The sequence below is a fragment of the Fukomys damarensis genome, unplaced genomic scaffold, assembly GCF_012274545.1.
Source record: "Fukomys damarensis isolate Sample0158 unplaced genomic scaffold, DMR_v1.0_HiC HiC_scaffold_11, whole genome shotgun sequence".
NCBI lineage: Eukaryota > Metazoa > Chordata > Mammalia > Rodentia > Bathyergidae > Fukomys > Fukomys damarensis.
Genome location: NW_022900923.1, coordinates 46708463 through 46725149, shown reverse-complemented (window position 1 = coordinate 46725149; position 16687 = coordinate 46708463). Strand labels below are relative to the sequence as shown.

At 45.6% G+C, this 16687-nt stretch overlaps 1 long non-coding RNA gene across 1 annotated transcript in view; it reads left to right on the top strand.

Moving 5' to 3' along the window:
* The first annotated feature begins 54 nt into the window (after positions 1-54).
* Positions 55-16687, top strand: part of LOC104854574 — a 564230-nt gene continuing 547597 nt past the window's right edge. Inside the window, exon 1 of the long non-coding RNA XR_778164.2 lies at positions 55-225. This is a non-coding gene — a long non-coding RNA (uncharacterized LOC104854574). The remainder of the gene's footprint in view (positions 226-16687) is intronic.

The following is a 16687-nucleotide window of genomic DNA, read 5'->3' as shown; positions in this document are numbered from 1 at the left end:
TGCTCCAGGGGTGACGTCACCGCGTCGCACCTCAGTGTCAGCGGCAGCGCGGGAGGCGTCTGGAGGCGTCGGGACGCTGGCTGCAGGGGCCACGCGGGCTGCGCTGTGTCTTCGGCCTCACTTCACCTGGGGGAAAAGAGACTTCGAGCGCACCCGCAGCCTTCGGGCTGAAGAGCCGTCCAGAGTGGACCGACTGGGGTGCCCGCCTCCGCCTCAGGAACACGCGTGAGTGGGTGTCGTACAGAAGGGCGTGGGTCGGCTTCATTTCGCACTGAAACGCCTGGGGCCATCTCAGGTGATGCTGATGCTAAGAAGTGCTGTGCACAGTAACTAGGACAGCGAGTGAAGTGTGGCGAGGGGAGAAGCCACGCCAGGGAATAGTGTGGTCCGGGGAGAGAGCCTAGGGTGCAGAGGGCTTTGATGAAAGGGCTGATGGCTTTCAAGGTTTTATTGAAAAAACATTTGTATTGAGACGCACTGCGAATTCCGTAAGAAATTGCCCGTTAAAGCACACAGCGCAGTGGTTCTTAGCACATTCGCAGACGTGAGGGATCGTCCCCACAACGAAGCCTAGAGCTTCTGTCACCCAGACAGAAGCCGAACGGCTGAGCCGGCTCCTCCATTCCCCCCTCGCCCCTTACCTACTTTCCATCCGCCCCTCCGGCCTCGGGACTGTCGCGTGTGCCTTCCGCTTCACACAGTGCTTTCACGGTTCCCCCACGTCGTAGAAGCTATCAGTACTTTATTTCTTTTCATGATGAAAAATTCCGTGTAGATATGCCAGGTCTTCATATCCATTCATGTGCCGATGGCCGCGTGGGTTCTCTGGTGCTGGCTACCAGTAATGGTGCAGCACACGTTTCTGTGTGGACGTGGGCTTCATTTCCCCGGAGCCACCCGTCTTCTCCGTTTAGCTTTCTGAAGAACTGCCAGGCCGAGTTTGGAAGTGGCTGCACCTTGTTACTTTCCCGCTGGCAAGAAACAAGGTCTTCGATTTTCTGTATCACCATTATCTGTCACTTTGATGACAGACGTTCTGGAGGGTGTGACGTACTCCTTCCTGGGGGCTGGCTTGCATTTCGCTGATGACCAACCTGGTTGGGCATCTTGTCATGTGCTTCCTGGACATTTGTATGACTTTTGGACCACAAATATCTACTCTATTCTTTGCCCACTTTTAAATTGGGTCAACTTTTTTTATTATTGAGTGGATGGGTGCATTTTTGTGAGGCAGAGTACAGGAGCAGAATTAGGTTTGTAAAAGTTTGGGTCCTCACACAGAATGGTAGTGAGACAGACAGTACAGAGCACAGCACCACGTAAGAGATGGGCACCTGCACCTAACAGAGGTGGGAGCCAACGGCTTCAGTAATCCAGTAAATGGGGATCACAGTGGGTTAATGAGATAAAAACAGTGTCTACACATAGGATGAGCTCATAAATAGAAGCTGACCACACTGCAGGCACTGAGTGCCTAAGTTGAGCTGGTCACCATCCTAGCACTTCTTTCTCCCAACCCCTCTAACGGTTCTCCATTTTTCAGAGGGGAAAGAGATGGGCAGAGAGGTGAAGTAACTTTGCTCCACGTCACCCAGCTCATGAGTGGCCGAGGCAAACTTCAGAGCCAGCCCACTGACCTCTGCAGTATCGTGGGAGCGGTACAAACACTACTTGAAATAAAGCTAGACAGGAAAGCTTGGGGAACTTATGTATTCCACAGGGTCTTGGTTATTTGAAAAAAGAATTCATGCTTCATTTGGGGCCCCTGGAGATCTGTTACTATTTTTGAGCAGGAGAGCGTAGGAGCTGTATTTTGAAAGATACAAGCAGATGGTTGGGGTAGGAGGACCAGAAGCTGAGGGACAGGTTAGCAGGCTGTTAGAATAATCTGGGTGAATGACAGAGTCCAGAGCTGAGGAGGCCATAGGGAACCAGGAAGGAAGACAGATACGTAGCAGTCTCTGAAGCCAGCATGCAGAGCCAGCCAACAGTTAAATGTGGCTAGTATTAAAATTAAACTATATAAACATAATTTAAAAACATATTAAAATAGTTATTTCTTAACTTTGCAAAGCTATTCCTGATTATTTGACTGTTATCTATGCTCTTGAGGCTGTTTTCATCTGTTTTTATCTCTGTGGTGGAAACACTGCTCTACTGCATGTGACTTTCCAGGGTCTAAGGACATCATGTTGGTGTCTTGAAATTGGCCATGGTGGGGTTTTTGATAGCATAGAAATCAACAGATTCTGTAGATCGGGACTTTCCCTCTTTGGAATGTTGATTTTAGACTTTACCAACATGCCCCTGGGAGGAGAGATGGGCAGAATACAGGAAACCAGGCAGCCTGTGAAGTGTGTGCAGTTAAAGAGAGACAAGAAGACCTGGTGGTGGGGATGTTTCTAGTCTCTGACGCATGCCCGGAGCACTGGGTGACTGTGTGTGCGCAGGACGTGTGCCATGGCGCAGTGGACAGCAGACGGGGCAGGCTTCCTGGAGGAGCAGGGCCAGCTGGGCCTTCGTACTGTGGCCTCTGCACCCTCGGTCAGTCCACTGTGGATTGAAAATATTTGGGAAAACTGTATCTGTACTGAACATGAGCAGGCCTCCTTTTGGTGATTGTTGCCTAAGCACCAGGTAACAGCTTTTACATAGCATTCGGTATTGTGAGTGACCCGACAGGATTTAAAGGGCCCAGAAGAATGTGTGCAAGTTGCTGCAGACTTTATACAGGGGCCTGTGCGTCTGTGGACTTGGTGTCTAGGAGGCCCTGGAACAGCTCCCCTGTGGACAGCCTGGGACTGCTGTGTATTTCAGGGTCTGGGGAGGGAAGTGAGCATCTGGTATCCCTGTCTAGTCCATAGGGACTTTTATTTAGTTTCCTGATTTCTTCTGCCACAGGATGAAGCTGCAGTTTTGCAAGGCAGAGCCTGCTCTATCTGCCAGGGTGTGCAGCTCAGAGTCTGCTGGCTGCTGAGTAAAAAGTGTTTGGACTGAATTTTCCTTCCTTTCCGAGAATTAAGCAGGGGTCACCATCCTCCCTAGGTAGTTCACAAAACAAACACGTAGCCCAGGTCTGGGATGGTGGGTGTGGTAGGCCCCATGTCTGCTGGACCTCACTGGTCTGGTTGAGCCCCCAGCCTGTCTCCTCACCTGTTAAATGGGGGGCTGGAGGTTGCTCCAGTCCGGGTGCACAGCCCTCAGCCAGGTCCCTCCTCAGCCAGGCCTCTCCTAGGGCGGGGACCTGTGCAGCCCACACTCACCTGGATGCCGCCCAGCAGGCAGATGCAGGGCCTGGGACCCCATCCCTATGAGGCAGCACAGAGGGCTTGGTCTCTTGGAATGGGACAGATGAGGGAGAGGGCTTCCCGTGTCAGAAACATGGATGAGGCCAGAACGTGGCCTGTCACGTGAGCATCTTGGAGGCTGATGCAGGGAGATGCTGTGGCCGGTGTGTTTTCCACACCTTGAAGGACAGGGTAAGGCGCTGCATCGTCACAGTGGGAAGCGAGCGCAGAGCCCCCACCTCACCTACCATCATGCGTGAGCAAGCGGGGCTCCTTCAGTGCCCAGAGAGCTGCAGACGTGCAAGTAGGGCTGGATGACGCAGGGAGGAGACTGGCAGCGTCCAGGTCCAGGCGGGGTGCAAGGCTGTTAACCCGGCTCATTGGCTGTGCGCCACAGCTCCCCACCAGGCCTTAGGTGTGCAGCAGTCGAGTTGTGGCTAAATCGCCTTCATCAGAGCGCCGTGGCCTCACACGCCCTGCTTCTCTGCGCTTTGGTGTCTGAGCCCAGCAGGGGCCTGCTTTGGGCACAGGAACTGGAATCTGAGAGCTTGTGAGACCCTGAGGGTGTTCTGCTTCTACAAAAGGACCATGGCCAGAAGCCAGACTTCCCGAACCATCCGTGGGCAGTTTCATCAGATGCTGGCTTTTTAAGTTGATGTTTTATGTATTTATTTATTTATACTCTTATTAATACATGTTTGCAGTACTTAATGATCATAGTCACTGTAGGGGTTGGTACATGCACATAGCACTTTTCAATTGCCTTTTTCGCACCTCCCTCCACCTCTTTTTTATTTTTCCAGCATCGGATTGACTTATTTATAAGACCTGATAAAGTTAATTATCAGACATACAGTTTGAAAACCAGACTAATAGGACAAAGAATGTGTAACACACATAAGACAATTGTACTGTCAAGGAACACTTTTAGAGACATTGTCAACACCATTTTCCTACAAATGACTCAAGTTTATCCTTCTTTGTGGCAGAGTAGTACTCCATTGTGTACGAATACCACATTTTTAATCTATTTATCTGTTGATGGATATATAGGCTGTTTCTAAGATTTAGCTATTATTAATTATGCTTTTATAAACATGGATCTGCATGTATCACTTTAATATGATAACTTCACTCTTTTGGGAAGATTCCCAGAAGGGAAATAGCTGGGTCAATGGAATTTCTACTTTTAGTTTTTTGAGGAATCTCCACACTGATTTCCACAGTGGTTGCACCAGTCTGCACTCCCACCCAACAGTAGAGAAGGGTTCTTTTCTCCCCACAGCCCCGCCAGCATTTGTATTGGCCGATTTCTTGATAACAGCCATTCTTTTTGGAGAGGGACTCTCAGTGTTGTTTTAATTTGCGTCTCTCAAACGACCAGATGTTGAATGTTTTTTCATTTATTTATTGGTCATTTGTGTTTCTTCATCTGAGAAGTGTCTGTCTACTTCAAGTGCCCATTTTTTTTATTGGGTCTTTAAATTTGCAGGGGGTCTAATTTTTTTGAGTTCTTTATATATTCTAGGTATTATCCTTTGTCTCAGGAACAGCTGCAGCAATTTTCCCCATTCTATAGGCTGTCTCTTCACTCTGCTAGTGGTTTCCTTTGCTGTGCAGAAGCTTTTTAATTTGATGTGATCTCACTTGTTGATTCTCAGTATTATTTCTTGTGCAACTGGGGTGTGTTCAGAAAGTATTTGCCTACACCTATGTCTTCAAGAGTTTTACCTATTTTGTCTTCCAGCAGATTTACTGTTTCTGTTCTCATATTTAGGTCTTTGATCCATTTTTATTTTAGTTTAGTGCATGATAAAAGACATGGGTCTAGGTTCAACCTTTGGCATATGGACAGCCAGTTTTCTCAGCACCATTTGTTATAGAGGCTGTCTTTCCTCCAGTGAAGGGATTTGGCCCCTTTGTCAAACACAACATAGCTGAGTGTCCCTGGAGTTGTTTCTAGGTCTTTGATCCATTTTTATTTTAGTTTAGTGCATGATAAAAGACATGGGTCTAGGTTCAACCTTTGGCATATGGACAGCCAGTTTTCTCAGCACCATTTGTTATAGAGGCTGTCTTTCCTCCAGTGAAGGGATTTGGCCCCTTTGTCAAACACAACATAGCTGAGTGTCCCTGGAGTTGTTTCTGTATCTTCTATTCTATTCCACTGATCCACAAGTTTTTTCTTTTTTTTTTTTTTTTTTTTTATCACTGTAGCTTTGTGGTATAACATAAAGTCTCAGATTGTGATGCCCCCTGCCTTGCCCTTGTTGCCCAGGATTGCCTTTGCTACTCTAGGTTTCTTGCACTTCCATATGAATTTTAGGATTGCTTTCTCCAGTTCTTTAAGGAATGTTGTGGTATTTTGATTGGAAGTTCATTAAATCTGTGTAACAATTTTGGAAGGATGGCCATTTTGACTATATTGGATCTGCCGGTCCAGAACAGGGGACATCTTTCCATTTTCTTTCTTTCTTTTTTTTGGTGGTGGAGATTGAACTCGGGACCTTGTGCTTGTGAGGCAGGCAATGGAATCACTGAGCTAAATCCCTGGCCCTTCTTTCCATTTTCTGATATCCCCTTCAATCTGCTTTTTTGGAGTATGATAGTTTTCATTGTAGAGGTCTTTCACTTCCTTGGTTAGGTTAGTTCCTAAGTATTTCACGTTTCTTGATGCTATTGTGAAAGATGTTCTTTCCTTAATTTCCCTCTACGTGAGTTTGTCATTGGTGTGCAGGAAGGCTATTGATTTTTGAGTGTTGACTTTGTGTCTTGCTATGCTGTTGAATTTGGTTATTAATTCTAGGAGTCTTGTGGTGGAGTTTTGGGGGTCTTCTACATAGAGTATAATGCCATTAAGAAATAATGTTAACTTCTTCCTTTACTATTCATATTCTTTTTATTTCTTTCTCTTGTTATATTGCTCTGGCTGATGTTTTGAGAACTGTAGGAAAGAGAAGTGGTGACAGTGGACATCCTTGTTTTGTTCCTTATTGTAGAGGGAAAGCTTTCAACTTCTCTCCATCTAGTATGATGTTGGCACTATGTTTGTCATAAAAGGTAGCTTTTATCAGGTTGAGATAAAGACCTTGTATTCCTATTTTCTTCAGAGTTTATCATGAATGGATGTTGGATTTTCTCAAATGCTTTTTCTGCATCTATTGAGATAACCATGTGATTTTTGTCCTTGCTTCTGTTTATATGGTGTATTACATCTGTTGATTTGCATATGGTGAACTATCCTTGGATCTCTAGAATGAAACCCACTTGGTTTTGATGTATGATCCTCATTAGGATTTGCTGCATTGTTTGCCAGGATCTTATTGAGAATTTTGGCATCTATGTTCATTAAAGAAATTGGCCTGTGATTCTGTTTTTCAGTTGGGTCCTGAATGACTTTTGGAGCATTGCTTCCCTTTTGATTTCATTAAGGGTTTAAGGAGTAGTGGCATTAGTTCTCTAAATTTCTTGTAGAATTCAGCAGTGAGTCCATGGATATTCTTGGTAGTTTTAAAAATTATTATCACTGCTTCAGTTTCACGGAGTGATGTTGACTTCTTTAGGATTTTATATCACCTTGGTTCAGCTTTGGTAGTTCATATGTATCTAGGGATTTACGTATTTCCTCTGAATTTTCCATTTTACTAGAGGATAGCTTCTCAAAGTCATTATGGATAATCTGGATTTCAACAGGCTTTGTTGTGATTTTGCCTTCACCTCTAGTTGCACGTGCTTGGTCCTTTCTTTCCTTATTGTGATAAGATTAGTTAAGGGTTTATCTATTTTGCTCAGTCTTTCAAAGAATCAACTCTTCAACTCATTGATTATTTGTATTTTTTTATTCTTAATTTCATTAAATTTTGCCCTGATCTTTATAATTTCCTTCCTCATATTGGCTTCAGATTTGGGTTGTGCTTGTTTTTCTGGGACCCTGAGGTGTATCATGAGGTGATTTTTTGAGCTTGTTCTCCAGCAGGCTCAGAATTAGGGATATTTCTGGCACCTCACTCTTCCTCCTGCTTCATTTTTGGAGGCCCGCCTCTCCTTCTGCCGCACGATGGACACTTTGTCGGCCATCCCTCTGAATTGCAGACTGCTATTAACTTGTCAGCAATTTCCCTGCATTTTAATTCCTCCTGCTCAGCAGGAGACGGGGGACACACACACACAGCCGGGCTCTAAACTGTGACCTGCTCAAGAGTGGCCACTTCACCTTTCCCAGGGGTTTTTGCTGGTGAGAGTCTGGATGCTTCTTTGTGAAGCCGGGTTTTCCCCCCTCAGCACACAGAAAATCCACGTTCTCGAGCAGGAAGCTCCTTCTCTTGGCTGCTTCTGGGAGGGTGTGAAAGGATGTCAAAGTTCCCAGCTCTGAGTGCAAAACCACATCACATGTTCCTGTTCTGCAGTGTGGTAGCTTTGATGTTTCCTGGCCGACCTGATTCTGATGTGAGTTGGAGGACAGCCTGCAGGAGAACGGTGGTGCTGCTGGGTTCCTCCATGTACACACACCAGCGTCACAGCCAATAGTCCCACTTTACCACTCCCAGCTAATTATAATTTTATTTTATACCAAAGATAACATACACACAGTAGAAATGCTTTTCAAAGGATTTCTCATTTGAGCTGCTAAATTGTAGAATAAGATTGGAGGGATGCCTCTCTGCTGCCCCAAGGTAGTACCTGGCTGGTCCCCTCCTCCACTTCAAGGGGGGTGGCCAACTCCTTGCAATGGGAGCCCAGGACAGTGGTACTTGGAGCACAGTGCCTTCTTCCCTGAATGTTCAGACTCAGGAGATCTGTGAGGCCAAAACACTCTTCATGTGAACACTGGGATGTCATTTTCCTTGGTCACTGTGTGGCGTTTGCACGGGCAGTGTAAAGATGCAGTGTGCAAAACCACGGGCACCTTGGCATGATTCAGGAGGCTGCGTCAGAATGTTCCAGAAGCTGTATTTTCATTACTCAACATTTGCTGTTAAAACGTTTGATTGCTTTTAAGAATTTGTTCATTAGATTTAAAAAAGTACTTTGTGTGACAGCATAAGACTTATTCACGAAGCTTGCCTGCTGCGTACCAGGAAAGTCTTGGGGAACAGCAGTTCGATGGTGGAGCTGTGGGCTGAAGCAGGCCTTTCCTAGGGACGCCATTTTTGCCTGAAAGTGCGGCTGGAAGAAGAGCCATCACTGTTCAGGATTGGGTGTTTGGCAGGTATTTTCTAGTAAGTACATGAAGCAGTCCAGTCAGTTCCAAGAAAACAACAGATGTTCTTACCTGTGATAAAATTGAACTTTCAAGTAAAAATTTGAATTTTGGAAAACTTATTTACTACCATAAGCTTGACAGCTCCCCAATTCTTAGAAGATTTTTTTGATGGGATTGATGGTGATATTAATGATTATGATTATTTTTGATATTGTATAATAAAACGTGTCAACATTCAGCAGAGCTGTGTAATTCAGCGAAGCAGCATTATCTAAATGACCAACGCAAGCTGTTACAAAATTGTGTGTGGATGAAAGAACCATTCAAAATGCATGACAGACTGGTAGATTTTTAGGATAAAAAAATACAAAGAGTTAATTGATAGCATTTCAGATTTGACATTACAAGTAGCTTTTAACAAAGTAGTATTTGTTGCACTTTGGTATAGAATTAAAGAATATCCATAGTTATCGGAAAAGATTATAGAAGCTCTTTTCCCTTTGCATTGTTGTATTTTCTTCCTTTACTTTACCAAAAGAATGGAGAAACAGATAAGCAAATGCAAATGTTTTCTGTGAAGTCAGGCATGCAGATCTGCAGAAAATAAAATAATGCCCTAATCTCACTACTTTATGAAATCTATTTTATAAAATATATTTTTACTAGCATGTACCAGGCTTATTAGTGTTATTTTAAATTTTTTTCCTATTTTACTTTTTGTATGGCAAACATCAGTGCATACAGTACATATAAACTGAAGCTTTCTGGGGACCTTAAGTGACTTTTAAGAGTATGAGGGGTTCTAATAAGAAAAGGTGTAAGAACCAGTGCTTTAGAGACTTAGGTTGAATTCTCTCACAGACTCCCAAACTGTAGTTAAAAACCCTGTAAGAATTTCTAGGAAAAAGGCACCCAACTATATACTTTCTGAAAGCTTCCTGAGAAAGAATGAATAGGAGGGAAATTTCTTGAGACGTTGGGTGTCTTAAAATGTCATCATTATACTCTCATGCTTAGTTCATAGCTATGATGGGTACAGCATTCTAGGCTGAGATACTTTTCTTCTGAATTTTCATGGGTTCCTTGTCTTTTAGCTCCTGGTGTGATTAAGAAATCTATGGCTCTTCTGATTTCCAGTTCTTCATATGTAGCCTGTTCCTCTCCCTTCTCTAGCCTACAAAAAGATTCCAGGAAATCTTGTTCTCTCAGGCACCCTGAAGTTGTGTGTTTCTATGAAATATGGCATTTCTGCTTTGATGGGTATTAAGAATCTGGTTCAATCTGGGAGCACATATCTTTCATTTCTGGGAAATTCTCTGATTTGTTTCATGTATGCTCTCTTGTCCTTCCTTGGTTCTTTTGAGACTTTCTTTTATTTGAATATTGCATCTTTGGTACTGATTTGCTTTCCTTATTATAAACTAAACATTTGTGTTTTCCCCAAATCCATATGTTGAATGCTTACCCTCAACATGAGGGCATTAGGAGGTGTTCAGGCCAGAAGGGTGGAACCCTCATGACTGGGGTTAGTGACCCCCAAAGGTGCCCTCAGTCAGCTCTCTCGGCCCTTCTGAGGTTACTGGCAAAGATGACGCTCTATGACCAGAACGTGGACCCTAATCAGGCTCCAAATCCACCGGCATCTTGATCTTGGAGTGCTCAGCCTACGGAACCCTAAGAAATGAACCTCCATTCTTCACAAGTGACCTTGTCTGTGGTGTTCTCTACTAGCAACCCAAAGAAAGACACTTCTCTTCTGTTCTCTTTCTGCCCTCTCACTTTTATTTTCTCTGTCCTTGTCTCCTCTAGTTTAATTTCTAGGAAAGTTTCCAAATTTAACCTTTGATTCCTTATATTGGGATATTTTATTTCTGCAATTATCTTTTTGATTTTCAGAGCACTTTTTAATTCTCTTAATTATGCTATTTTTGTTTTGTGGATACAAAATCTCTCCTGTTACCTTTCTGAGAACACTGATGATATAAAAACTTTTAGCATTTCTATTTTGCTTGCCTTGACTGTTTCCTTTATTTTTGACTTTGGTGGTTAGGAATCCTCGGTTGTTCACTCCTATTTATGGATGGGTACTAAAGAGCATCCTGGTCTCTGAGCACAAAGTTGGGTCTGTTGACCACCAATCTTCACCATAAGGTGATTGGGTGGGTCCTTTGTTAGGAAATCTCTAATGTAAACTTCTTTAGCTCTTTCCTTTTGAGTGGGCCAGATTTTCCTAGAAAATTCTTTAAAGCATCTGTATTATAGGCCTGGCTGCAAGCATTCTGGAAATATAAGGGACAAAGATGAAGGTCATAATAATATGTGCAATTCTACACATATTCTGGATATAAATATTCCTTTCATGCTGTTTATAATATGATCCCTGTCTTCAACTTTGCTTTTTTATATCACTCTAACAGCTTCTGTATCACTCCCCTTAGAAATTGAGGTTCCAGGGGCCGGGGATTTAGCTTAGTGGTACCATGCTTGTCTCACAAGTGCAAGGTCCTGAGTTCAATCCCTGGTACCAAAAAAAAAAAAGAAATTGAGGTCCTGTCTTCTTCCGGGTGGGAAAGAGGTACTCATCTAGGTCCTTGGATTAGAGAAAGAGATCTGGTTGGCTGTCTCTTTACTTTTAAATTATGCAATTGTGTTAGACTGCCTTTTGCTACTATAGCAAAAGACCTGATATATTCAGTTTAAAGAGAGGAAAGGTTTATTTTGGTTCACAGTTTCAGAGGTTTCAGTCTATGGTCATTGGCCTGGTTGTTTTTGGGTTGGGTGAGGCAGCAGGTTATGGTGGGGAGCACATGGTGGAGTAAAGCTTGTGGCCAGGTTATGGAAAAGAGAGCAAAGGGAGGGGTCAGGGCCCCACTATCCCCTTTAAGGGCCCATCTCAGATGACATCACTTCCTCCCACTCGGCTCCTTCGCCTAAACAGCACCAAGCTGTGGACAAAGCCTTTGACACAAGGGTCTTGAGAGGAGCATTCATGATGCAAATGATAGCAGTAATATTTATACAAATTACCATAGAGAAATATTATGTACATAAACATACACTAAACATGTATGAAAAATATGAAGGGTATTAATAAAGTGAACAAAAACTAGGAAGCACAGCGTTGCAAATATGTTTGCACCATGTCTGTGCTCCCCTTTCCTCTCTCCCTGCCTCCTTCATCCTCATAATCCAGAGGAGATTTTTACCATCTATTATACTTACCTTTTCCTAGTTTAAGGAATACCTGAATCATACATGTATGTATGGTGGCACCCATCAACAATATTTGCTTTGGTTTTGTTTTGAGCTTCATAAGAATGGGGTCATAGTAACATGTGCAGTTCTATCCCTCTACTTTTTCATTAAGATGAGTTTCTGAGAGTTACTGCTTCGAGTGGATATTAGCCCATTCTTCCTCTTTTCAGTTCCAACTTCAGCCCTGCTTCCAGAATTGCCTTCTTCTGCCAACCCCTGAACTTTCATTTTCCTCAGTATGAATCACTTTGCTTGCTGGATTTGTCTGGTACCAGAATAGGATTTAACTTGCTTGTTTCGTAAGTCACTAAGTTACAACTCCTCATTGTTTTCCAAGCTTCTAAAATTTTGTTGCTTGTGTCTTTTTTTACTTTGTTTGTATTTGAGAGTTTATACTTTAAATTTTTTTGGCAATAATATTAGCAAGGTGCTGGGAAGAACAAATAAATTATGCATGTTCTATCTGTCATCTTTCTTTAGAAATCTTTATATCTGATCTTTGACAGGATTAGAGCCACCCAGGATGGTCTAAAGTTACCAATTTTAATTTAATTTAGTTTAATTCACTTTGATTTATTTCAGGCTAGGAATTCAATCCAGGGCTTCTAAGTATGCTAGGCAAGCACTCAACCACTGAGCTATATCCTTGGCCCTTCTTTACCGCATTTCAGCTGTCCTGTCACCCCCAATTTCAAAGTAGATAGATGTGTGTGCATTTGTGTGAGATGATGTGTACATGCCTGTGTGCTGGGAGGTCTCCAAGTCTACTGTCATATAGTGGATTCCATGGTAATTTATTTGAGCATATTGAATATCTGTCATGTGCCATCCATTGTAATATGTGCACAAGGACCTAAACAGTAGCTATGCTTCCTCCCACCACCGAGTCTGTTGTAAAGAGAAAGCTAAGATACAAGCCTATGAAATAGTACAGTGTGCTACTTTGAAATGGTGAGGCATTAGGGTTGCGTGGTTTAGGACTGGAGAAAGGGACAGAGATGAGAGTTGGAAGCAGATCTTTCTGCCTCCTGAGGGTACATCCCTAGCCTACAGCTTGGCTGCAACCTCCTAGCAAATGCTGACCCAGAGCCACAGGACTGCCCCGATCAGAACTCTCTGAGATGATAGATGCTGCTTTAAGCCACCAAAAGGTGGGGTAATTGGGGACGTAGCAATAGATAACTAATGCAAGGCCTAGTGACAGAAGCAGGCACTCCTGCCACTGATGCATTCCGAGGTGTGTGTTGGAGGCTTCGCTCGACTGGATCCAGGATGCATCTTGTGGTGAGCCTTAGTCTTGGTCCCAGATGTTCAGACAACTGTCTGTCCTCCCTTACTCAGTGACCAACCTCTCCGGAGGCTCTGGCCGCAGCCCTGTGCAGATCTTCTAGCTGACACTCGGGTTTGTAAGGGAACGTCCTTCTCCCCATGGACCCTGGCAGGACACCTCTCTTAAAGATGCTCCTTCCAAGGAGAAAGGCTGGTTGTGTGTGTGTCCCTGGAGGCCCCACAGGCATCACTGCAGTTCTGCATGGGGAAGTTGCTGCCTCGGGGTCACAGGGAGGAAGGTTTGCCTCTGCTCCAGGCATGGGAGCTGATGGGCGAGCATTCACTTTTAAGGTCATGTGCATGGGGCTGCGTGTCTTTCTCTTCTCTTAGCTCCAGCATCCCAGTCTGTACTGGGGAGCGATGCTTTCCCGGTGCTGACAGTGGGCGGCACAGGAAAGGGAGGTGAAGTGAGCTGCCCCCCAGCCCCAGCCCAGGCCCAGTGCCTGATTTGACTTGTGCATGGGGTGAGATGAGAAGACAGGGCCAGTGATGCTCTGTGTCTTCTTCACAGCTGACAGATGAGTTAGACACGGCAAATGTATGTACATGGGGCCCAGCGAATAATAAATGCCCTAGATTACTTTTATATTGCAAATGATGGGATAAGACTGACTCACAAAGTACCGTTAGATCCCAGATCTGCCCCTAAGTAACTGTATGAGTTTGAGCCAAACGTTTAATCTTTCTGTGCCTTAAGTTCCTCATTTATCAGATGCATGGTCTGGCAAGTTTATATTGAGATCCACAGACCCACTTACATCCCAGTCAGAAGCATTTGCTCAGCAGAGTAACACAGATTCCGGGTCTACCCCAGCCCCACCAAGTCCAGTCCTGTCTGGGCTGGAACCCAGGCACCTGGTTCTGTTGGTTTCTGCGCTGATCCCCACTGTACCTACCCTGAGTCATCCACTGCCACGGGGATTTATGAGGTGGACTTAAGGACCAGTTAGGTCATTGGGGGACCTTACCTCCAGAGTTGGAGGGGTCCCGGGACCAGGCACAGAAGAGCTTGTGGACTCTGACTGCACAGGAGTTTTCTGTCGGGTGGTTAAGATTTAAGAGGTCGTCCTTAGCCCACAGCAGGAAATCCAATCTGTATCACAAATGCACTTCTTTCTTACGCCCTCAGGGGTCAGGGAAACATTAGGCCTCTCCTTTTAAATTTCAGAACAAAGAACCTCGGGCAGCTTCAGTCTAGAAGTGAAATGCTTGCACATTATTGCAAAAGAGAAGCCTCGTTTACCAACAGACTTCCCATCCAGCCGTTGACTTTGTACGTAATCAAAACTCCAGCAGTGCCTGGCTCTTTCTGGAGGAAGTATGTTAGCTTTTGGGTTCATAAACATTAAATCTATTCAGTAGGTTTTCTAAAATAGCTGCCCTTGGAGCTCTCGGAGTCATTTCAAGGCTGAGAAAAGTGTGCCTGATGCTGTCTGGGGAGCTGTAGAGCAGTCCCACCTCTGCCTGTTTGTTCAGCTTGTGCACCAGGTGCCCGGTGGACGGAGCCTCGGGTGGGCTGATGGGGGCTCTGGAGGCTGCAGCACCTGACTACAGACCTGGGGCCCAGGACAGAGGCCAGAGCCAGTCCACCCCGCCTCATCACGGCCTTCTGCAGGGTGGGGTCATCGTCACGAGTGCTGAGAAAGTGTCCCTGGAGTGGCATATTCCATGCTGAGCTGCTGACGGTGCCCAGCATTGGTCTTCTCCACCTCAGTTTATTTTCCTTCTTTGAGGACCACAGCAACAGGTGAGGGTGGGAATGGGAACAGCAGGGAGATCAGGCCGTGACTTGCACAGATATCTGTCCCCTTCCTGGGCCTCGATGCTCCCCCTACAGCTGGTCATGGTGACCACTCCTCCGGTGACCTCAGCAGCTGCAAGCTCTGCTGCTCCCCCTCCCTCGCTCCTCTTGGTGTGGGCTGGTGGCTTCATGGCTGACAGATCAGATTCAGAAGGCCCTGGGCCACAGGACAGTATGTGTTGGCTGCTGACTCCGAGCACAGGACACGCTGATCAGTGCTGACGAGCACGTGGGTGAACTCATCAGTGCGCTCGCCCAGCACTGCACAAGTAGCTCCTCACACCAGGTGCTTTCCTGGGCTCTCGTCGTCCAAAGCTGAGCAGGGTGTGGAGGTCATAGTAAGACCAGTGACCCTGATCCACCATGAAAGGGCTGCAGGGGAGGACATGGGGACTCTGAAGGGAGCCCGTGACATTTCCCATGCATCCTGGAGAGCATCCCTTGTGTGATTTGTGGCAAGGTGGGTGGAAGTCAATAGAGAATGAGAAGCATTCCCAGACAGGGCCTCAGGTCCTTTCCCGTAGGGCGCCTTAGGCTGGGCATTATGGTGCCCCCCCACAGGAGGTTTGTCCTTGAGCTCCTGGAAAGGCTTCTCCGTCCCCTCAGAGAAGACTGCTGGATGCAGCAAAGCCTTGCAGACTTTATGCTTTATTTTCTTCAGTAGTGGGGCTTGAACCCAGGGCCTTTGCACTGAGCTACATCCCCCGGCCCTTAAAAAATTGTTTGTTTTTTTCTTTAAATTTTGAGACATGGTCTTGCTAAGTTGCTCAGGCCTGGGCTTGAACTTGTGATCCTCCTGCCTCAGCCTCCCAGAGTGCTGGGATGGTAGGGGTGTGCCCTCCATATTACTCTTATCTCTTCTTTGTATTTTATTTGTCCTGTATGAGTTCTGTATGAGCCTCCTGAGCCTTCTTTGTATTTTGTTTAGGAAAGAAATTTGTTTAATGAAAAAAGTATAAAAGTTGTAGCTGTGGATAGATAGCTGAGGAAGCCTGTGCCATCAGGTTGAAACATCCTCGTACCACGTACGTGTGGTCCTGGGGCACCACAGATGTTCTGAGCAATCCTGAGCACCAGGCAGCCCACATGGCCAGGGGCCACAGCGCATTGATCCAGAGCTGTCTGGAGCCTTTTTGCATGTGTGCGTTAGGAGCTGACTGACTTTGTCACCCCCCCAGACAAAACTCTTCTCCCACTTTTCTACTTTGGTGACAACTCACCCTGGTTTGCCTAGCATTGTCCTTGCTTTAAAGTTATTCTTTTTTTTTGGTACCGGGGATCGAACTTGGATCCTTGTGCTTGCAAGGCAGGCAGCAGAACCACTGAGCCAAATCCCCGGCCCCTTAAAGCTATTCTTGTTCCCAGGGACACATGCAGCTCTGGCCGTCTGTTCTCTCCTTTCTGAGCGAGTCTTTGCACACCTTCCTCCTTGGCTCCCTCCTTGCCTGCATGCAGAGGAGTTTGGGCCAGTAAGTGGACACATCAGCTCCGCACAGGCCTGCTCTGCAGTGCTTGCTGGTACCAGGTGCCCTCTGGGGGACTCTGCTTACACCCTCTGTTATTTTTAAGTCTGTTCTATAGTGGGTGCCTCATCCTGGCCACAGATGGGATAGGACTGGGTTCTGTGTGCAGTGACTTGGGGCAAGCTGGACTCAGGGTGCTCTCTCTCCCTCCCTCCCTTCCTCTCACCCCCACTGCATTTATGTGGCTGTGGTAAGATGTCGTGGTTGGCTTGCTCTGCTGCCACTACGTAGGTTGTGGGGTGCTCCAGATGGACAGAGAGGGCCAGGCAGGCTCAGCAGGACCAGCTTG